We start from the raw sequence: 24,889 nt of genomic DNA on the forward strand, positions 1-24,889 counted from the left end.
GTGTTAGGTCCCAGAAAGATTTTTTCACGTTCGCCAAGAATCTTGCTACAGTGAGGTCAGTGACAAAAGATCAGTTCTTGGATGCACTTCTCGCATGCTCGATGCATTGAAAATCAAAAACGATGAAATTGCGTTTCTTCTGGTCATCTTCCGTTTTGATGTTTGGAATTATATTTTTGAATGAATCATTCGTATTCCAAGTCCACGATCTGGCGACAAATGGGACATCGCTCCTTTCCTGAACATACGTGAGCCTTTGAACTGTCGGTACGTATGCCATGTCCACAGGTAAGGCACAATCTCAGGCATTGACAAGCTCCACGTTTCGTCGATAGGGTATAAGATCCATTTGGCAAAATCGGCTAGAGTGTTAGGTCCCAGAAAGATTTTTTCACGTCCTCCAAGAATCTTGCTACAGTGAGGTCAATGACAAAAGATCGGTTCTTGGATGCACTTCTCGCACGCTCGATGCATTGAAAATCAAAAACGATGAAATTGCCTTTCTTCTGGTCATCTTCCTTTTGATGTTTGGAATGGAATTTTTTGAAGCATTCCTATTCCAAGTCCACAATTTGGCGAAATATGTGACATCGCTTCTTTCCTGTACATATGTGAGCCTTTAAACTGTTGGTACGTATGCCATGTCCACAGGTAGAACACAATCTCAGGAGCTGACAAGCACTTTTCCGCTGTGAACCTTGCGACTTCAGATGTTGTCAGTAACAGGCAAGGCTGATAAAAGTTCACTGACAATCTGAGCAATGATCTCGTTCTTGTTCTTCGTCAAGACAGGGTTTAGAGGCCAAAACTCCATCACATTTCGATCCACAATGCTTGTGTTGCTCTCGATTGTTATAGCCTAAGTCACATTTCTCACAATAATATTTGTATCCCCGGAACCCAATGATACTGGTAATGACATCCAAATGTTCATTGTGATAATAGACGTGAATGTAGTTTCCGTCTTTGAAAGTTTTCCCTCGAAAATACAGATGTCCGCGAACTTCTTGAGGGTGTACGTTCAAGGTGTTGCGTGAAGCTAAGACGTCTTTCAGTTTTTGTATTTCAGGAATGCCACAGGGTGTGTCTTTGGATAGCCGCGCTTGTTGTAACAGGAGTTCTGCTTCTGTTAGTTGATTGGCTCGGTCCGATTGTTGAATAGTTTTCCAGGCTCTTTTCCATTCTGCCGTGTCGTTCGTGTCGGCATAGGTTGGCCCTATGATGATGGCACAGGCTAAAAACATCTTGCGTTTGGGTTGTAAATTTGGACGAGGCTCGTTTTGGTGCTGCTAAGGTCGTCCACCAATAACACCTTTTGCGTCCGGTCCTATGAGGAAGAGACACGTGAGCCATATACAGTGTCTCTTTTCCATGCGCGTCGTGAACTTTTGTCGTTAGATTACTGAACGTGTTGAATTCTGCCGATGACTTTGGAAGGTGTCGATTCTGATGGTCTGCTAAACTCGATCCAAACAGGGGACTTCAAACTGTCGTGATAAATGGAGAGTGTCAAGCGATCGTCTTCTTTGGCTTCACATTATTTTTTCAGTGTTGTTAACAAAGAATCCCACATTTCGGTGATGAACTCTTCGGCTCTATCCAACGGTACCTCGTACGTAAAATCTTTAAACTTCATCATGTACGTGTAAGCCGTGGTTTTAACTTTTCTAGAGAAGCGTCTCTCGAATGTGGTTGTACTTTTCAGGCGTTACTGAGGGTGAACATTGGTTTGACTTTAACTCTCTTGGTCTGGATTCTGGATCGCTCATGTCATCTTCAAATTGCTGGCAAGGTTTTGAGCCAAGACTTCAGCTACTGTGCGAGGCTATGGGTCACGTTTTTGTCTGTTACTTTCTTCTCCTTTCACGACGAAATGATGCGATCGTTTTATCTTAATAGCAAAACATCAAATGACTACATTTTAAACTCAATGGTCCCTATATATCAAAGTAAGCTCAGTGTCTTTCCTATATAAAGGACCAGTGTCTTCCCTCCAATTATTCATTTCACTCTCAATCCTACCAGAATGATGGAAGAGCCAGTATAGATCGAACTTCTGATCAGAGCTTTGCAAGGTGTCATACGAATGTTTTCTTCAGAGAAGCCGCCGGACTACTCCTCCTCCATTCCAGATAAAAGTCAAGATACTTACTATATCTGTCAAAAGAAAGGGCATTGGTCTTCTAAATGTCCACAGTGTCAAAGCAAGACAGGTGTCAGAAGAGACAAACGTCAAGATATCTGTTATCATTGTCAAGATAAAGGACATTAGTCTTCAAACTGCCCTAAGAAACAACTGGAACAGGATGAAGAGAGGGGTTCAGAACAGAAAGAAGAGGTACCCTCCAAAAAGGAAGAACCCATACACGTCCAGAAATAGAAGAAAAGAAGACAAGTAGAAATTGAGGAATAAGGGTAAAAACTTGTGCAATTTAAGAAATTCAACACACAAATAAAACAGAGTAAAACGACACAGAAGATAACGAACTTTTTAAAGTGTCGTGTTGCGACAATGGATTGTAAATTTGTACCAGAATATACCAGAAAAAAGGTAAGTGTCTCTTAGTTTTGATTTTTATAATTATAAGGACCTACACTCATGCACTCACACACACACACACACATACACACACGTTCATCATGGGGCATAAAGAGAGATATTGAGCTTTAATTGATTTTGGCAAATATTTATTACTCTCTTTTCCAGAGAGATGGTTGGCCCTGAAAAGGACCGTTGTTTTAAGAAACAAAAAACAAACTTAGGAACGGGAAGTAATGAGCTTTATCTGCCTTATCCCTTTGCTACGGCCCAGGCCTACTTCTGGACCTGCTCCTGTCGATAATTTGGTAGAAATATCTAGGGTGGGTATCTCAGGTGTAGTAGGCTTGTAAACGGGGTTGAACTGTTTGACTCGGGAAGGTCTTTTTCTCTTGGGTCGTATTAAAGAAGTTTGATACATGTCTTGCAGACTGCTTAACTCAGCCAAATTGTCTAAGAGTACCGTCACCGTTTGACTTTCGCTATCCTCCTTCTCTCCTAGACCTTCTTTCTTCTCTGCTTCTTCTTCTTCCTGTCGTTTCCTTCTAGCCTCTTCTTCTTCTCGCTGTTGCTGTTGCTGTTGAATGAGAAAGGCTTGTTCTGGTTCTTTCTGCTGTTGCAAACTTTTCTCCTATTTTTTTCTGCCTTTATCTAAACTCATCGACGTGAGATAAGGAAGGAGAAGGCGGCGAAGGTTCTGGTACCGGAACAAATTTTTATGAAGACTAGAGAAATTCCACTAAATCTCAATTAAAATTTGTCTTTTTCGGACGTAGAACCGTGTTTGCTTTGGTAGGCGCTGCTATGCCATCACTTCCCGTCTCCACGGCCGGTGCTTCCCAATTCATCGTATTCTTAGTTTCCGTCATGTTTCGAAACAATGTTGCATTGATTCACTGCGCACAGACGCTAGCACACCGATATAGAGAATGTCACGTCACAGATAGCTCTCTTCAGATTGGAAGACAGACTCCGTACTCTGACTAAATTTTGTAACGCGTGTTGGGATTGGTGAAAGAACTCAATCCATTCCAATCCACTCTTCCACTATAAATAAGCGCGGTTCACTTCATTCTGTTTACCTATTCTCGTCACAAGATGTAGAATAACGTAGAATCGGCTACCCTCCTATCGTCAGTGCTGTTCAACCCGGTCTATCCCATGTACATCAGAACGTCATGGGCAATTACCCAGATCACAGAGACAGCCATTTGGAAACGAAATACCTATGTGGAGAAGCAAGGCTGTCTGAAGTGAGTCTTAATCTACGGTCCAGAGGTCAGACAAAGTTTCAGGGAGAGAAGAAGATCCGTGCAATGCCTTCTATGTTAACTGAATGGTGTTAGCAAAAAACGAAAGCCCATTTCAGGGCCACTCCATTGCTTCGAAAATATATCTATTCTCTTGCCTAAAAACTTGTAAACGATTTTTTATATGATAGATTTATGTTCATAAATCTATGTGTCCTATATGTATGTCTTTGTCTATGTCTGTAAAGAAGTTATACGGTCCGCCCCGCCAGTCGATGTTTGTCTTTTTTTGTATGAACAGTCAGTACCGCGCGGAAGTTCTTTCCCTCCAAGCGTTAAATCTTTTTGTTTCCCCGCTGTCCCTGTTTCGCCCGATTGAGGTAAGCCACTTGAAACATTGTTGCCAATGTCCAGTACCGTAACGTCACCCCACCTGTTCCATTCATATTGTCCCTATACAAACCCAACCTATGTTAAATTTCCCATTAACGCCAATTTTGATATACCATTTACTCCATGTTATATGTTCCATGTTAAATTTCCATTGACGCTAATTTTGATATACCAATTTTTAACGTTAAGGTCCCAAAGACGCTGAAATGGCCCCAATCACTATTTATGATTATTATGCTCACAGCTACTGGGCGAACTTTATTACTAAACACATACTCCTTATTATAGTAATTAACTCATTCAGCCAAAAATAATACTCGAGAAGTGTTGTTAAAGAGTGTCATATTATAATAACACTTGCGATAAGCATCTAAAATATTCGCACATTATCACGTTTGTTTGTACCCTCTACCGATTTGAATCATGAAAAGCCACAAAGTATACAAAATGAGCAAAACTTAGTCATTTCTTTCATCAATTTATAATGTCTAACCTTATTGTCGCCAGGAGCTCTTTGGCACTGTCAACATATTCGCGGTGCAAACTAAAGGGAAATTCTCAGTGTTAGCATGTCTGCTCACTAGCCTTTTCTGATTTCTAGAATAGTCTATTTCAGTAAAATATGTCAATATTTGCAATGTCTAATTTTAATATTTCTAAAGCAAATTCAACAAATAGAAAGGAGAAACTTTTGCATGCGTGTGTTCAAAGAGATATAACTCCAGAATGTAGGGAATCAATAAAATTATTTAAGACGGTGAACTATATCTCATCTGTTACTTGAAAATATGGACTGTCCTAATCAAAAATAAGGTAATCATACTAAAGACACTCCCATTTGATTCGAAAGGTGAACACAGTGTTTGAGACCCCATGACGACAATCAAGTTAAAAATTATAAAATGATGAAATAAATGACTAGATTTCTGGCTTTTTTATATCCTTCATGCCGTGTGTTTGGAATCGGTAGTAGGGTACACGAACCGGAAATTATGTGAATATCATATCATGCATGATAAGTGTCTTTCTTATCAATGATGATGATGATGAAGATGATGACGATGATGATAACAATGCCTAAAATGATGAATAAGTACATTTTATAACTAAGTATAGGAAATACAAACATGCTGAGTTGCGCATTTTCATTTCTTTCATTGCATGGTCTGTCTTTTATGTACTGTATCTGAATTATAAAATCGTACGTGGTAAAAGGCGTTTGAATTCGCCATTATTTATGGACTGTATTATAAAAGCATTGCACAGTAGGATTATTTATAATCTTTTCATCAACGTGATATAAACTGATTTACCTTATTGGTTCGAATTGCTCTGACAACATATTTTTCACTGGTTGAAATCCTTTCATTGAATGATAATATGAGAAAGAAAATGTCCTTGAATTTTATACATTCAGACTAGAGAAGATAGCCTATGACGGTATTGGAGGAGGTTACGGAAGCGCAAGCGAGGACTCGCCGGGTGTATTCGCCATTAATTTGTTCAGACCTCTTGAAGTGTTGGTATATATTAAAATTAGACAAATAGACAGACGGAGAGTTCATGTACCTTTTGATTCAGTTTGTTTATTGCAAATCGTTCAATAGATTATGTTATAAGAATGTCACGTTTTCAAATTTCAAGGAATATACTTAAAATTCGTAAGGTATTTTACAATTTGGAAGCTCCTTTCATTAATGCACAGAATATACAGTCTTAGTTTGTAAAATTCTATTTAATGTGCATGTATGTCCTTTTTTTCTTGAGATAAATCCTAAGATTGCTAGTATAAAACATTAATTACTTAACTGGACTAAATTATAAGTATAGCTGATTTTATGAGGCAAGTTTGACAACAATTGTACTAATTTTTTCAGACCTTTTTTCCAAATGATGCCACTTTCTCTACATGAGGCTAATCCTGGGCACCATCTGCAGGTGAAATACGCATGCATCTAGAATGTGTACCATAATCTTTCTCATTTTGTATATATATATATATATACACACACACACACACACACACACACACACACATATATATATATACTAAAAGAAAAGAAATATGTTGTTTTCTTCTTCATTACTATGTTGTCACGTGTGAAAAATATACCCTTATATTTTCACGTGTGAAAAATATATCATTTTATTTTTACGTGTGAAAATATAAGATTTCCCATCATGTCATGCAACGGTTGAATTTTGTGCCTACAAAAAAGTGTTACCACCAACAATAAAACACGATTACCTAATGAGCTAGGTCCCATAAATAGATTTTGTCTTACGTTTCAGACATGGAAATTAATCTTTGATAATGAAGTTTGACTAGGGACACGTGTCTCTGAGGTTATTCCCCTAACTTCCTTGACAACAACGACAAACTTGCTGTGATGCATTGTTGAATTAGATTTACATTATTTTCAGATAGGTTCCAATATTTTCATAAATGACCAAAAAAATGGAATTTGCTGTGGTAGATTAGAACAACCCAATCCAATCGCTTTCTAAAACCACATATTTTTACATGACCAGCCTATGAAAGTGAGATGGATTGACGAAAAGGGGGTGGGGTTGAGTTTGTTGTGCAGAAGAGTGGGATTAATCTTCTAAACTTCTGTTCTACAGCAAGTTTGGTATACAACTATAAGAGAATGTTCTTTCCGCATGTTGATAACGGATACATTTCATCTTGTGGTACCAAAAACTATATATTTTAACAAGTCGCGAAGTCAAGAGTACTACACTGTGAAAAATACCCACTATTAACGTAGGAAAGGAAACTATACTATACATATATGAGTGGTCAGAAACGCTTTAATATAAGTTGTGACAGTTTACATCAATAACAACGAGATGGAACTAAAATTGAACTAACAGGTATTCATTTTAATATTGTGACATTTATGTGTATGTTTGTGTATATCTGTTTATTTACTTTTGTATACTTCTTTTATTTTTAGCACAGTTACTCTATGCGTGCCAATTTACCGGATTTCCGGAAGAACAGAGTTCTATCATTCTACAATGTCCCTAACTGGTTTCCATTCTACTCGGCATACGCAGAGGTAGGACATGAGACATCCTAATGTGCTCTTCATCACTGTTCTTCAATTACGCCGGCGCTTTTTATTTTTCGTATTCTCTCATGTTAGAATGCTGTGTAGAATTAATTCAAACTTTAATGCGTAATATATATATATATATATATATATATATATATATATATGTCTGAACTGAATTCGATTCCTGCCAGTGCCCCAAAATTAGTGTTAATGATCTTCTGCGCTGATGGAAGTCAGACTTTAACCTTCCACTTTGCTTTGATGTGGTGCCATTTTGGAGTCATTCGGCACTTTTGGTAATCGTGAACAACGTATTAAACCATGAAAAGAAAATATATAACATCATTTCAAATCCCCTTGGTAAATGCTGTTCATTTTTTCTTGGAATGAATGTGTGGATCTTTGTACTATTCGCATTCGTATCACCACGTCTATTTCAAAGCAAACCTTTTTTAAGTAGGTCAATGACTGGATGAAATACTTTGGAGTGGCAGCTGTCTACGCACATTAAATGTATGATCGAAATGATTCACCACTAAGTTGCGAATGAGCAATGTGTAAGGTGTGATACTCAGTAGGTACTTAGGTTTATCTAAATCTGAATAGGAAACAGTAATCAGGCATGATTTCTCATAATAGATACGACTTGCGTGTTCTTACTGATCTAGGTTAAAGTCATCTTCTCCACTTAAACCTTTCGTCTCATCACGCGCGTGCAAACCCACGTTCGAACCCCTGATTGTAATGCACATATGTATGCAACAGGCGCTCCTCCAAGAAGATAGTCATAATGGGAAGAAGACTTCGACCTAGATTATTAATCAACAAATCAGCTATGATTATAATACTTTATTTTTAAAGCCCATGATTACTTATTATACTCGTCTGTGAGAGTATCCATCGATGTGACAAGTACATACACGAAAACATACGTAAAGACAAGCGCCAATATACATCATTTGCATCAATGTTAGCGCGTTAAACAGACTGACTACTTTTCTTGGGATTGCATTACAGACACTGATCGGACACAATGAAGTCGGTGCTCGTTGGATAAGTGGATAGACATTTTTGTGAACTGGCTATTCAAGCTCCGTATCTTTCCGGTTTTCCTTTACAATGTCTTCTGCAATGTTTGCCTTCTTCTTCATATCGTCCTTCTGTAATAAAAAAACGACGTGAATTTACAAAAAATAATCTAGATTCTGCTGAAACCGTTGCAATTATTAAGAGCTAATTAAATGTCTCTAAAAGATTATATTCCATTTATGACAGCCTTTCATCAAGATTTTATATATTAGTTCCATATCGTCGAATCCAAGAAACACTGAGCGAATATTCTAGTTTATGCACTGTAGAGCTTTTTTGTCGATAGCAGATTTTTGTATGGACATAATGCTATCAATTACAGGTTGTAAATATAATATGGTCCCATGGATTTTTTCCAGGAATGGAAGTATGCAGGCGTTGCATTTCCGCAATGGTTTGCGGTGGAAGGTCTACTTGTTTTCCTTTCATTAATATACATTTCATATTCTAAAAGGAAATTACTAGACGTTTACAGCCTGTAATTCCGTGATTCCCGTCCTCGGTTCTCTGTTTGGACTAGCCGGTGGTTTTCATGTCTGCCAGAACGGACTCGAACTCAGCCATGATAATGGTCTTATAATCAATAGTTATCGAGTAGGTCTCGATAATTCTACCGAGACTGCTTTGTCTCGCGCCGAGAAGTTCTGCAAGGGGATTATTTTACCAGCGTCGCCAGTAGCACCGGTTATTATTGATTTTCTACATCAGCAATTTCGATTAATGAGCTTGTAACAGTTGATGTTGTTGCTATTTCCGCAACACCCAGACCAATGGCGGTTGCGGCGGATATTTCGCAAATAGCATCGACGACTACACACACGCATTTGTATTTATGAGTATTGCGCAGATGAAACCCAGTGCGTTCCAGGTTCTGTTGCTGAATTTAGATTAATTATTCTGGTTTCCCTTGTGCGGGAAATCATCGCATGACAGCCTTTGTCTCTACGTTCATCCCTAATAGACAGCTTGGAAATGTTTCAATGACTTTGTCCTAGCGAGAATATTAAAATAGGTGAATTGACGCAAAGCCGCCGTCACAGGAGAGGCCACAACCGAAGACCACTTCCACCAGAGGACCATTGATACCCGTGCTAGGATAATCGAAGACCTTTTCCTACTTATTCGCTTTTTCTCAGAGCCATCCCTGGCACAGGTTTGATGGCCCTTAACACAGCTTATTTGAACCCGCAAGGCCCCAGCCACCAACAATGCTGGAAGGGCTGCAAATAAGAGAAATATTTAACTGTCGTGTTTCATCGCGACGACACTAGCCTCTGAGAAATCAATAGCTATCGACTGCGTTGTTTTGCTGCTTCAATCCGTAACTCCTTCGTCGGTATCAATATCAGTGCGGTAGTCCCGAACAACAAGTCAAGGGAAAGATTTAAAAAAAACTCCCGTTTAATATTTCATTGCATTCATCACGACTCAAAGTGCCAAATTTACACATATTTGACATATTATTAAAAGCGTTACAAATTCAGTTACCAAATTTTTCCCCAGAAGAGTTATCGAGCCTCATTCGACTACTTACACCCTGCAACGACAGTTTTGTAGGAGAGAATCACATCAATATATCTTTACTAAGTATTACTGGCTTGTCCCACCAGTGCTTTGAAGTATATATCCAGCAATGGCTACTTAATCAGGTCTAGATACTGGAGATAAAGGTCGGGTACAATGTAACAAAGTTTTGTAGGGTAATATGCAGACCTGCGCCAATGTTCCGACCACGGTCCGTGTATTTCAACATCGAGCAAAACGTTTGGAGTGAGTTCTTATTAACAATTTAGCCTCAGGCAGACCCCACTCACTCTCAGATTTGAAAATATTGAACTTACCATTTGGGTATATCTATTGTCTAGGAACTGAAATGACAATAAACACGTTCCATAATGCCAAAAGACATTGTAGGGTACTTATTTACCTTGAGGATTCCCATCGAACTTGACTTTGCGTTGAGTCTTTTGTAATCACTAGGAATGAAAGCGTAAATGTTCCGCCAGACCCGAAAAAATGCAGTCAAACGTTCATCTAAATTCATCTAAAGCGTAGGTTTGGATAACTCAGCATTGCCATCTGAAGAGTATTATCTTCACGTAAAAGTCTATTATTACTGTTGGTTCTTACGGGTTAACCTATGTGTTGGGCATTGAAAGCAATTTTGGAACGTCTCTGCAAAATCCAAAAAAAGTGTGATTGGAATTGTTCTGTAAAACCGTTAAGCTGTTTTCGCCGGACTGCAAAACCTTGTTTAAAATTGGGGTTAGGAAACGATAATATTCTAAAAGATTTGAATCGGCGGAGATAACTGCAAGGTTCATTGACCTTTGTATTGTTTACGTTAGATGATATGAATGCGAGTTTTTGTCTTTAACAAACACTCCAGACGGGTCAGCATATCTTGAATAATCTTAGCTGTATCTGGCGGGTCAAGAAATATTTCAGAAATATCATCTTTGTCCACAAATACTTCAACTTCTTTTCCATGGATGAGATACAATGTCATCTTTGTCCTTAAATAATTCAACTTCTTTTCCATAGATGAGATAGAAATGTCATCTTTGTATACAAATACTTATATTTTTTTCCACATATGAGATAGCAATGTCATCTTTGTCCACAAATACTTGAATTTCTTTTCCATAGATGAGATACCAATGTCATGAGGCCGTTGTGGGCAAATCCCGATTTATCAATCTCTCTGTGTACGTTATTGTTGTTCGTGCGGACAAGTTTACCAGACGCTCTATTGTCCATTCCTGGACAGACATCCTGGCTTTGTATACGTAATATTGATAATCTTGAACGTTTCTATCTTGGAACATAGGCACGTCCATGCCTAATGGGGGATCGGATACGTCTTTGAATTGGGCTGTCGTTTATATATTAAAGGTCTTATCCATTACTTTTGCGAGATAAATGTAATCGGTTCCCATCACCATGTTTGCAATCGTTGAAGCGGCTACATGGGGTTGAGCAAATTCATTGATAATTTTACTGACCTTGCCTGGCATTGCTCCTTGTTGACGTCAGCGTAACCGATATTCGCGTGACTAATCATCGCAGTCCATCTCAAATTAGCTAAACCGCTTGTAATCCCAGAGTTTCAAACGATCCGTTGCTGTGATTATATTAAGCTATCAACGACCCGCATGGCAACTTATTCAGCGATCGGTGCAACGAGCGAATACAAACCAGCGAGCATCTTTTGGAGGGTCTGTAAACAATCTCTGGACAACATCACCGAGATAAATTCCGTTATATGTCGTGTAAACGGGTTTTATCGCGTTAACAACACGCACAGTCCTACATGTCCACGTGCGAATGTCATTTTATTAAATATCAGGTCAATCTCTAATATACATTTACGCTGTCAAAATCTCACCGAGCAGGTCAAACGTGTGCACATCATGAACGACAAGGGTGAAACGAATGGTCACCAACCAGGAATTGTTGCATGGAAGATTACGGGTGTAACAGTAATCGATATCAGATTAATCGATGCCTCAGTCGGGGCAAACTCGAATAATATATACCCCTGTAGCACCTGCGTTATCGAGGCTTGGGCTTCCTAACTGCCACTTATAGCGTCATAGGTCATATTAGCAAGAGTCTTTCTGGTAATTTTGACAATGTATGGCGCTATATTGTCATATTAGCAATAGTCTTTCTGGTAATTTTGACAACGTATGGCGTTATATTGTAACTTGTACCGTCATATCCTGCAAGCTGAAGATGTTCATCCTCTGCAGTCATAATAATATATTCAGGCCAACAAAGACCCGTTCTCGATGATGACTATGCCATATCAACCGCATACGTAGAGATGCAAACGAGATGACAGAGCTAATTGTAGGGTCGTATTCGTGTATAAATGTTTAGAATATCGCTTGGTCACCAATATGATCGGATCCTTTCACTAACTGATTCAAGCTTGTATAAAAGTGCCAGTGGCAATGTCAACAACATTGCAGGTACCTGCTCGAGACCTCCCAGACAAAAGCATTCGCGAAAAAGCCCCCCAACGGCCGCAATCGAATATTAGGCCAACTACGATTAACGCACAACGACGTTAGTGCAATCATGGATGTGTGTGATTGACAAGCAATAATTGGTATTGGGAAGTTTACATAAAACTTGTGTTTCGTAAGTGAAATTGTAATTAAGGAGGTGATGCTCGGCTGTATTTGTAATGTTACACTGTATCGCAGCGTTGATTTCACGTGACATGTAAAGCGCTTCAGAACTCACAATTGGTGTCATTCACATCATCAATGTCTTTAATGAGTTTGTGCAATAACAAGGAAAACATCCCCTTGATCGTGATGTTGTTGATGATCAACCGCTGACAAATCAATGAGACCTAATTAATTACTTTTGATGCATTGTTATTTGCGCGAACCGACCCCACGACAGTTTCTAGGCAATCTACAAATTCATCAATCATTTTGGCTATATCCACATTACAAAGACATTACCAGTGCCTTGGGCATTAAATTCTTCGTTGGCACTGTAAAAAGTTCACACTTTCTCGCCGCTGATATTTTGGTTTCCTTAAACTCTTTAAATTACATTATAGGCCATTCTGTATCGATGTTCTTTTGTTTCGTTTATAAGATAGTGTGTCCCAAAATACTTTTCGAGTTGGAAGGTCTTTAACAGTGAAACGATTCGGATTATTAAAAATAGGCCATCTTTGTCGTTAAAGAAATGAGATGGTTGTCTCTCTTAGGGCTCTTCCGATATTGTGTCATGTCATTATTATTGTTGATCAGTTAGTTCAGACTCGACCATTCCAGCCGATCTGAGTGCCCTGACTGTTTCAGTCGCACGGAAAGCTTCGGGTTTGTTAGATTCAGAGATTATTCTCTTGGATTTTAGTATGACCACAGGCTTTGGTTTGGCTTTTATGCTACTTGACCTTTGCAGTTTAGAACACCTCTGGCTATTTCCATGCTAGTCGCTTTAGTAAGTTTGGTTCTCCCTGGGATGCTTGCTGCCCTGGCTAAAATCACTTTTGTTGGTTTGACCAGGGGTGCAAACATTTGTTCAAACCCCAGTGTAAGTTATTCCAAACAGCTTGATGTGATATAAGCATAAATGTCACGCGTTCACGGAGATAACTGTAACCGTGAAAACGTTTCAGTCGATTTGTCTTGTCGGTCGACATACTTTGCTATAACTACGCACTCAGTTTTTTAAAGCCTTTTTTGTTTTGTTTTTGACATGATATTTATCATACTCGTTTAAATTCTCGCTTCCAGACCTATGGGATACTTGCGTAGTCGACAAGTCATGTCCATAGTGAGGGTATTATGTGGGTTCTCGATGACTTATACGAATATACTCTGAAACTCGTCACACAAGAAATTAACAGCACACCAGGTCAGATAAAAGTTTGCAAGGACATGCGTGTCATTACAACGAAATATCATTACCATTGCAGTTGTGCTAAATCACTTTAAGTAAGTGCGTTTATCATTGAGTTACATAGATCCCGTCTGGCTGCTGTTGTTCCGAAAAATCAGGACAATATTCGAGCGAGGTTTTCTTGGCATTCAAGATTCATCATCGCACACAAGATCATCCTCTCTCGGATCATGGTCGACAATGGCAGCAGCTTCATCGACTGTGGAAAAAGAATATATGGCGGTCGATTTGCTTCTTAGCGATCACTGAAGCGCTAGCATAAAATCCCCCAAATACATCATAAGACTATTGATCGTCCGCCTACAACTCAATTAAGCACAACCGATCTTAAGTTAACCATCTCAAAACCATACGCAACAACAGTTGACTTTTCCCTGATTCATCCTGATTAATAATCAATGCACGAAATGATCTTTGAAACATATCAGTCCAACAATCGAAGAAACAATCGCTTGATGGAGGAGACATGAAGGCTAAGACGGTTACAGTCGATAAACAAAGTCCACTCATTGATAGTCAAATAACATTGATGTAAAAATGTCACCCACCGAGTTACTCAGATGATGTTGCCTAAACAAGCGCTGTGGAAAATGTACCTACCGCACTATGAACTATTTCACGTGGATAATTTGATGTCGAAATGCTTAAGAAGATCAACAGGTTAATCTATTGCTTTTTCCAAATGTTCGATTACCAAGACGCGCATACATGTATCCGTTCAGTATTGTAGATGTTGCAGCAGGTGCAAAAAAGCTGTGCAACTGACGTCTAAAGATTCAACAAGTGTTGCAGATGCGCCTTAACATATTTATGTACGTTCAACATGTCCGCAGCTGTTGAAAGTGGACCTGAACAAAGAATTTCTTTAAGTCGTTACTGCATTTTAAACAAAACATAAGGTTATTATACGTCGCTAGCATTCCCTGTGAAACGATGTAACCGTGCACTTTAAGAAATATTATTCAAGCATCAGTACGTGCAGGAATTATTGATGTCTAGGAGTAGGAGTGCTAGCGATCACGTGAGTAAATAACGCGACTTCTATCAGTCATACGAACACTAAATAATGAAACGCCACACACAACTGGATTAGAACCCGCTGACGCGTTTCGATAAAAGACTGTCACCTCTCTGTTACCTACAAAGTGGTTTCGCAGCCATCGACGTTAGACCCACTCGGAAACAATTTCGTTCGGTATCTATATGCACCGGAGGAGTTAAATGTGGGCAACGTTGTGCTAATGACCAGGTATGGTCCGTCGATGTGGTTGCAATCACAGCTTGATACACGGAGGCAACCAGTATGTTATCATTTATCATCGGTTCAACCATGGGAGACTAAACCTCCTAATAAAGCATTTATACGAGAGGAATTACAAGTCGGACCCACCGACATAGATCTACCATCAAAGTTTATTTTAGGATCTGCGCGTGCCCCTGTGTGCAAGTATTGGTTCCACACAGGAATATCTACCGTTTAGCGTCAAGCTGCGACAAGGTTATTTTATTTTTACGGTACTTTCAAATCCGATGATTCTTTTGACCGTACGAGATTGGTGTGTGTGCGAATTCACATTGCTCACGCAACCATTCCACATGCATATAATGCTGGATATTCTTTTGAACAATCACTTGAGGAACACCTTTCTCCTTCTTTATGTTTTTGGAGTAACCAACCACGATCAAATACATTTTGGGGTGCAATCAAACATACTCTTCATGTTGGTTTACCCAAGCATTTATCTTTGAACTTACCAACAACATTTTTATTTTATTTTTAGCATAAATCGTTGGTAGTAATATAAATCACCAACGAATCCGTACACGTCTACTTGTTTGTAGCAAGGTACATCTTAATGTTGTCACCGTATCGCAGTTTGATCTTATCATAACAAAACACATGCATGAGCAGTTTGGATAAGACCAACACAGACGTGCTAGCGAAGACAGGCTTTGTCAGTATCAGTTTCGACCTTAGCTGTGGATGGCAATGTGTCCACGGCTGGAGAGCTTAAAGAGCTCTCGAAACTGGAATGCTGGGACATCAATTAGCCTTCTAAACAGGTCTTGGTAACTATGCGGACAAGGTCTATTCTATTAAAGATACTATGTAACAGAGTCTACACTAAGTCTGAATGTAAATATTGATCGGTCTGCTGATAGTGTCTAGCAACGGCTGCACTTATGACTGAGAATTCCACTCATGTGTATATACATTTCCAGTAATATTTGTCGAGTGGTTTACCATACGAGCGTTCATGTAAATCGTGTACATTAGCTTATGGTTTACTGTATGTACTTGTCACATCGACGGAGAACAACAATGTATAGTGGATAGTGGTCAGTGGGCTGAGCTGAATCATAATAGTGAGCTCGTTGGTTACTGGTCTAGGTTGAAATATTATTCCCCCATGACCTTCCTTTTGCAGAGGCGCCTGTTGGATATGTACGCGATTTACAATTGCAGGTTCGCGCGCAGGTTCGCGCGCAGGTTAGCATGCGTACCAGTATGAAGTGAGGATAACGTCATGTACGGAAGATGGCTTTAACCTAAATCAGTAAAATATATAAAACTGCCATTCTCATATTAATTCTGATTACAAAATAATCTCGGTGCTTTAAAAATGAAAATCCGATTATCTTTTCTAGGGACCTTAATTTGTTCTAGCCAATCAAATTAAAATTTACAATTAAAATTTTATTTTAAATTTGCCCAAACTCATCTTTTACTGGTCATTAGTTTCAAGAGGCGTGTATTAAGTAAACGTTGCTTTTACATTCATCTGATTTACCAATAAAAAGAACGTTTGACATTTTTTTCAGGGTTGGGCACTATACAGTGAATATCTCGGTGAAGAAATGTGTCTTTATAAGGACGGGTACGAAATGTACGTATACCATCTATGAGTACATGTTTTTTTTTTTTTTCAATGATTCGTCCGCAATACACGGATTTCCATGTCTATGCATTCTGTATCATCGACAAACTAATAATGCAGATGGATTTTCATTGTAAGTACAAACTTGATTAATTAGATCATGGACGCCACAACTGTCTTAAGTGGCCAATTTTTAATTACATATGGTGGAGACTCCATTTTATATCCTATTGTCTTATTTATAATGTACTAATATGATAATCGGTATTTATTTTATGTTGTATATATTTATTTATAATTTGCTTATATGTAATGATATGTTTTACATTTTTTATGCTAGGCAGTGCAATTCAGTTGTACGCAGTTCGTTTCTAAATATATCCTCTGCATTTTTAGTTACATAAAGTACTTTCTTTATGATATCTTAAACAACCTATAATTATTATATGCTCATTCAGAATCGTTCAGTATTACCCGATACTGAACTCGCGCGCCAATACACATATAGCATTCACGTGCATAAAGGAACTACTTTCTGTTGTAAACGATGGACGCAGAAGCCAGCACTTTTGATTTGTACACAAATCATATACACTCGCGTAAGAGGCGCTTTACGTTGTGCTTGTTTAAATTTGTTTCTGAAAGAACTAAAGCTGATGTTTCGTGGACTGCCACATACCAACTGCTTTGGCACATTCCGCGTTAAATTTGTTGATACAATGTTTCGGACTTAGACTACCTACAGTATACAACAGATGCAAGAAAAGGTCCTTACAAATAACATACAAGTGACAAGTCATATACTACTGTCTTCTTTAGCTGGTGCTAAGAAAGGTAAAAATATATTCTTACAGTTTTACATCCTGAATTTCCTCAAAATGTACTTTCTTAGTTCTGCAAATCCGAATTACATGAGCCATGTCATAGGTTCTCAATCTTGATTACACATTTCGACATTGTACTGTAATTTAGATGATAAGTGCAATTACATCCTCCTTACTGCACTCAAAATGAAATAGGCATTAAATTCCATAGCGTCTCTTTGAAAATTGCAATTGAAAGACTTCATATTTTTCCCACATTATGATTTCAAACATTCAATGACAGAAACAGAAACATATCTGCAGTTGTCAACACGCTTCTCCCTCACTTCTTCAATCCCAAGTATTTCATGTGGAATTGTCACATATAAATCCAGTCCATAATCACGAAATTTCGTAGAATCGGAAAAAAAAAATCTATTCATTCCAGACCAAATGGAAAAGTTGTTGCAATGCGCATTCATTCACAATATGACTCCAAATTTCAATTTTAGCTAGGCGCGCCATTTTCTTTCAGTTATGTTGAGCGCGCGACTAAGTTTAAATTTATCTGGGCGGAGTTATGTGCGCAGTAATAATACTGTTGTTGTGTAATGATGAATATGCGATTACGTATTTTGTTTAGAATGCGGCATATATTCAGTTAATATGTTTCGCGTAGTGTATTTTGTTAATATAATTAAGCATTAGATAGAATAATTTTTTAGCATATAATAAAAAGGTCACTGCTTTTGTACGGGAAAATATGAACTCGTCTTGTCAGATGGATTTACTTCACTCCCAAGGTCGTGCAGTATTTTTGAATACGGATGATACAGGGCGATCACGAGTTGAATATGGCTGATACAGGGCGATCACGAGTTGAACACGGCTGATAGTATTATCTGGAGCGGACTAAAGTGTTATGATGTTAGAATGGTCGATGCGTTAGCTGAAAAAAAAAAGTTTTAAAATTAATTATTACCTTTCATGTCGTCCTTGCGATTGGTGATAGTCGAGACCTATAAAAAAAGAGGTCCTTTGTTTAAGTAAGTAGACATGTAAAACAATTTATGGATGGCAGGATACCAACCCTCTCATGGCAATAGTAGTGATGTGCTTGAGAAGGTAAGGTCTACATAGCTTTGGACACAACTATCACGGATCCTAAGTTAACCGTAAAAACTGTCTTATATCTTGAACAAATATTTCGTCGAAAAACGTAATAAGGCTGCCAACCCACAAACACACCTCAGAATCGAGAAAAAAATGCTTATGAAAGCAGGATCCTGGTTCTCGGCCAGTTCATGGGTAACTGTAATATGTTTTTGTAATTTAATGCATTGCAGTATAACTGCAATAAATTATGGTTCTTTTATTATCACTACACTATTATATTTTTCAAAAAGTACTTAACTGCTGTAATTAGAACTTAGAAGTATATTTTTAAAAATAAAAAGAAACTGTGTAATTGGATGCATCTTTATGTATTTGTACAGCAATTCCAGTTAAAGAATATATGTTATATTAAAAAGGTCCGATACGCATCCAATTTAAAATATTAGTTTTCATTTGATTGATATATAGGATTAAAACCAAGAAATATATTTACCATAAGTGGAAAAGTAATTTAATTAAATCAATTACTCTTCCCAAGCGTGAGGAGTTTAATTTAAGTGTAATTGTGATTTTCAAAAATAATTTATTCATTTCATGATTTTGGAGAAAGACTATTTTGGGAAGAAATTTGATCTGAAGATAAAAATCAATGTGTATTCCTATACTTTGGCTGGGGCATAATGCAATAGTATATGTTATTCCGTCTGTCAGATCTATAGAGCATATCTGCCGAATCGGCTGGATATAAATTCACGAATCTTCATAGTTTTTGCTGGCCTAGGGTAACCATCATCAACATTGGTTACATTCTTGGCTCACATCTCTTGGTATCTTGGAAGGGACCAAATCTCAGTTACCATGACTTTTCCGAGTGTATTCCGATGAAATGTTTTATATGCAGTCATAGCTCGAGTGGGCATCAGACGTTCGACGGATTTTACATTATGACACATGGATCATTGTCAAGGGGTAGGATAATTACAGGTGTGTGTGTGTGTGTGTGTGTGTGTTTGTGTGTGATTTGGATTTTTAACGTAACTTTAATAATTTTTCAGTCATATCGCTACAATGTATGCACTGGGGCATCATGCCGCCCCAAATATAGCATGATGTCCCACCCAGTCATAGTATCTTGACACCAGGCCGATTAGTCCGAACACTTACCTCTTAATGCTAAGCGCTTAGCGAGGCAGCTGCTACTACCATTTTTGTAAGTTTCGGTATGACTCAGCCGGGAAACGAACCCGCAACCTCCCGCATCCGAGGTTGCAACAGGAGCGGTCTATATGTGCTTGGGGTGGAGTATATCCATGTTTAGGATTGAACACCACATAATGACAATTCTGATTATACAGTGCAAAGAAAACGCTAGTCAGTAAACTCTGTAAAATCAAATACCTTGTCAAAATACCAAGGAAGACGAGCCGATTGCTGGCATGGGATTATAGTACAGACATTTGAGATGGCGAGCACTTGCATTTGCTCTAGTTTTAACTCGTCGATACAGAAATATAAAAAGAACTGTAGAAAGTCCTTGTTCATATTCAGTGGACCTTACAAGAGGTCCTAACAGTCTGAATGGATGGCTTGAAGGCGAGTGGGAATAGACCCAGCACACACTCAACCTATTCAGTCGTCACTACTAAGCTTCAATATACACAACCTATAACATCAAATGAATATGTAAATCGTATAATATTGCATGCAAGTTGTCTTGCATACGAGCAAAACGAACACCTTATGTCCGATATCTTAAGACAACAATCGTTGTCAGGTGAAGGATCTTAAACGCATACCTACCACAAATACTTTTTCTATAATCACCTACTAACCATACTCTCACGAGACCTTAATTTCACACTTGCATCGATTTTCTTTCTTCGCATTCTTATGACTCATTAGCATGTCTTGACATGTCGAATATTGGTACTTCATGCCATGCACTATCCATCACGACCGTAACACCTAATACAAAGACTTATTTCTATCGCTAATTAGTGAACATGTGTACGTAAATCTATCCTAAGAATTTCTTACGATGAGAGATTAGGGAGGGTCCATTTTACAATGCTAATTCGTGCTACCATAGAGATTAGTGAATATTCTAGATTATAACGACTAATCCTAGAAATACTCAATAGGAGAAATATATTCTCAGCACCGATTCCCCATAATCAAACAAATGATAACTAAACTCTAACACAACTAACCTTGGATAAGTAAATGTAAATACCACATACACAACATATCTTACAATACCAAGGAATGTATGTTAAATAATAGGAACGCACACACTAAAAATCTACAGTATATAATGGACTTTCCACCGTATATTTTCAAAATAGCTACTTAAAACAGCACAAACTTTCTGTTGTTGTTGTTGTTGTTGTTGTATGGTTTAACGCGATTTTTCAGCACAAGATATGCTATACATGGTATTATTGGTGGAGGAAGAACCCGGGAAAACTCCGGAAAGAACCACCGACCCATGAGAAGTTACTGGCAAGCTTTCTCACATACCCACATTGGCCGAACCGAGACTCGAATCCACGCAGACAGAGGTGAGATGGCAGTTATCCGTAACGGAGAGAGCTTTTGACCACTCGGCCAGTCGGGGCCCCCAAACTTTCTGTATTAAGTCCTGAACGTTTAAGCCGTGTTTATTTTTTCTTATACACAACAATAAAACACCTTTATCAGCGCAACCACAAACTCCGTCGCCCTCCACAATCCTTTCAACATCTCCTAGAAAACCTCCATCTTCATTTATGACAGCCTTTTGCATGACAGGTAAATGCTAATTACGAATTATGTCGAATAGCATCCGGCAATCACAGGGAGGCTATTGTTATCAGAATTTAACAATAATGAAGACTTCATTTCGATACAATAATGAGACAAAAATTGTTGTAGTTAATTTTTGTTGAATATTACAGAATGGGCCGCTACAGTTTCGAAATCCTTCGAGCTGTCCGATTGGTTGTGGATACAGGAATTCATTATTACGGGTGAGTTTCGGATAATCCTCTCATTAAAGGTTTAACTGAAACGAATATTTCTGCATTTACATACTGAGAGCTGGGTCATTATCTATGTGTTAAACATAATTTTAAAAGCACTTCTGAGTAGGGTCTTAAAAATTGATCTTTAATCACCTTCTAGGGATTTTAAACTTACACCCGTACATGCTGAACCCTAACTATCTTCCAACATTTAATCAGTCAAAACTGCGTCCAACTTTTGTGCATTGAGAACCAATCTAGTGAAACCGGAACCTCCAACCAGATTCATTTAGCAGCGCGCTTGTATTTATGCATTCTTGTTATTAGTTAGTTTTTTACCTGATTGATAATCGACCTTAAAACACCCTCAATAAATTTGTCATAAGCTGAAGTTCATTACAATTCCGAAAAGAAACAATAATTTCAAATTAAATGCTAGTTTCAGATAGAGTGAAATATAAATAATACTGAATAATTGCTAGGGGAGGTACTATATCAGCCGCGGTAGCTCAGTTGGTAGAACGTCAAAATGGAAATCCAGTTGTCGGTTGCCTTGGTGTATCCGTGGGAAACACACTTGCTCCCATTTCCAATGTATGGTATAACCGATAATGTATTCAAAGTGATGTTAAAGCCCCAAAATGCCGCCGTTTCTCGTAAATTTCAGCATTCTTCCTTTCTAACTAAAGTTTGGAAGAAAGAAATGTTTTGTTTAAAAAAGCAATCTAACATAAACCGCCCTTTGAAATAATCAAGATGTTCGGTTTACACGAGGTTCAAATATACAATTTAGAATTAAGAAGTGTCATATCTTAATTCAGTCAACGAAGTCGCTCGTAATTCTGTTCTATTTCGCGAGTGCTGGAAAGTAGTTATATAATATGTTCTACAATTCCGTTCATGACTATTCTAATAATAACAACACTCGCACATGGCACACAAACTGATCGGAGAGGGAATGAAGGCCCACTTTTTCAGCGGATCTGAGAAGAAAAAGTGTACATTAGATTACAGTAAGTTTCGGATGAATATTGGTGATCAGATGGGGCTCTGGAATAGTTTAAAAGACGAACTTTGGTGGTGTTGTCTTCTAAAGTTTACAACGGTGACGTCATCAAATCCTGAGTAGCATTTGACCGAAATCGGTTGACCCACGGATATCGCCGATCGACATCGGAATAATTCATATACATGGGGAAAATGGTTCATGGTGTAATGAAACATTGATGTTATCTGGTTTTAATAGAGCCCAGCCATGTTTGCTACCAATATCTTTCAAGATGCATTATTATTCAGATGATTTGGCATATACGACTTTATGCACGTACCAGCGGCATTGGTGCTTTAACGTTAAAAACAACCAATCGACGACCATAACATAAGCTATATTTTTAAAGATCAAATATACATAACGTTTTTTTAAAGGTATGCCAATAAATGAAGGTTGTTGATTTCAAAAGAAAAGCAAGGAATCTGTCTTTTATTAAACAGAGAAATAAGGATATACAGATGCAGTTGCTGAAAGTTTCGCATTCGCAGTACAAGTACAGCAAGAGTGATTCCCTCTTAACAGCAAAGTAGGATATCTTACTAGTTAATTTAAGGTTTCTAAAGGGAATCAGCTTTTGGATCGACAGGTACGATTTTGGCCTGTAGACCCTGTACGGTGATTAAACGTCAGTTTGTAAAATAAAAGATCTGGAATTAAATTTGTATGCAGATAAATACATGTGCACCCAATATGTAAATGCAGAAATATCTAACAAACGAAGCGATGTTTATTTAAAATACGGCTCGTTACTTTCTGGGAATGGTCGACGACTCGCGTTTGGGAATGTGTATCGTAGCTTTGAGACTCAGGCCAGACAAGAGGCGGGGGGTGGGGGTGGAGGGGGGGGGGGCAACCGGGATTAATCCTCGAGGCCCTGGCCGAACAACTTTTTAATTTTAAAAAAGACAAATTTTGGTTGAACAAGTACTAGGGTGTTTCTTATCCTAGAGCCCGTGATTGCTCTCTACGACCCTGTTTAGACTATCGGCGATGGACCATGAGACGTGAAGTCTGATAGAAACGATATATGCCTACTTCCTTCGACACCTTGACACTTACGAATCAGGACTGTACCACAGAGTCAGAAATATTATTTTTGGTGATAAACATTACAGGTGGTCACGTGATAAAGCTATTGAATACGTGATGAACCACACAGGCATGGGACCCGGGAGTGCAGCCAATGAAATTGATCGTTACATCACATGGCCTGGACAAGCCTGCGCTTACAAGCTCGGAGAAATTAAGATAAAAAAGCTTAGGAAGACGGCAGAACAGCGGTTAGGTATGTTTCTTGTTTGTTGCATTATCGTCTACTACAGTGTACCAGCATTTTGATCCCAGGTATACACTAGTTCCTTGCTTGCGTGATATTACGTTTTAAATTTTTTAGCCAGTTTCTTTTGTTACACTGCGCAAGATGGTTTATGTTTATTCGGTTCGCACAATTCAACAATGTGACTGTGTGCCCGTTTAAAGTGACACACTAATTATATCCTACCTTATATATGTATGCTGTTGGTTGTTACTCTTGATAAGGTAGGATAATAACGCATTGTTTCCCACTTAAAATGGTTTGCAATATAAAATATGCTCAACAATGTATGTATTTATGTATGCTGGTAGAGAATTGTTTAATCGAGGGTAAAGAATATACAAGAGATTAAATCCACCACGAAATATCTTGTTGCAGATTGAGAGTTAGGGTAACAAATGTGACGACACAAAATTGTATTCCCGTGTACTCGTCGATTACCAAACCATTTAATTTGGAGGGAACGAATCTTTGTGATTTTTCGGTATTTGCTTGAAACGGAGAAGGATATTTGCTTATATTTTAGGTTCCAAGTTCGACATCAAGGAGTTTCATTCCGTGATTCTAGAGAACGGCGCAGTGCCTCTGAGTGTGCTTGAGAGACTAGTTACTAGATGGATACAGGATAAGGAAATCTCTGAACCAGCAGGGGCTGATAATACGTATCACTAACTTTTATCACTGTACATTGGTATTTTTATTTCAGTCTGTAATTTCTGCTTTCATTAGATATACAAGTTTTCTCTGGGGAAATTAATTGTGAACGTGAAAATACATCTTGAAATTTAATTTTTATTACTCTTGCAAGTGTGATTTTGATGCCTTTATATTATCATACTATTCAAAACTACATTTCCAAAGTGTTACAAAATCTTGTTATAAATAAATATATTTTCCTGTACAAAAAAAATCCATATATCCAACTTGTTAATAAACAATACATTTTCCTGTGAACAA

The 24,889-nt window shown here is 38.2% G+C and overlaps 1 pseudogene; it reads left to right on the forward strand.

Annotated features, from left to right (window-relative positions):
• The window catches only part of LOC149798611 (uncharacterized), a 48,641-nt pseudogene extending 24,037 nt beyond the window's left edge, over nucleotides 1-24,604 (forward strand).
• Nucleotides 24,605-24,889: the final 285 nt, after the last annotated feature.

This window comes from Sinohyriopsis cumingii, chromosome 5 (genome assembly GCF_028554795.1).
Source record: "Sinohyriopsis cumingii isolate HCF-2022 chromosome 5, ASM2855479v2, whole genome shotgun sequence".
Classification (NCBI taxonomy): Eukaryota; Metazoa; Mollusca; class Bivalvia; order Unionida; family Unionidae; genus Sinohyriopsis; species Sinohyriopsis cumingii.